This window comes from Triticum dicoccoides, chromosome 6B, assembly GCF_002162155.2.
Source record: "Triticum dicoccoides isolate Atlit2015 ecotype Zavitan chromosome 6B, WEW_v2.0, whole genome shotgun sequence".
Taxonomy (NCBI): Eukaryota; Viridiplantae; Streptophyta; class Magnoliopsida; order Poales; family Poaceae; genus Triticum; species Triticum dicoccoides.
Window position 1 is genome coordinate 120,313,379 of NC_041391.1, and position 270 is coordinate 120,313,648.

Below are 270 nucleotides of genomic sequence, written 5' to 3' on the forward strand. Positions count from 1 at the left end.
CCCTCCGGTTCATTTGTCCGAAAACGCGAAACACCGGGGATACTTTCCCGGATGTTTCCCCCTTTCGTCAGTATCACCTACTACCGCGTTAGGGCACACCTAACACCGCTCATTGTCATGTCATGCATCGTCATGCTTATGTTTGCATTGTATTTACTGTTTCTTCCCCCTCTTATCTCCGGTAGACTACGAGATCGACGCTGCTAATGCCCAGTTCGACTACGGAGTTGACAACCCCTCCTTCTTGCCAGAGCAACCAGGCAAGCCCCC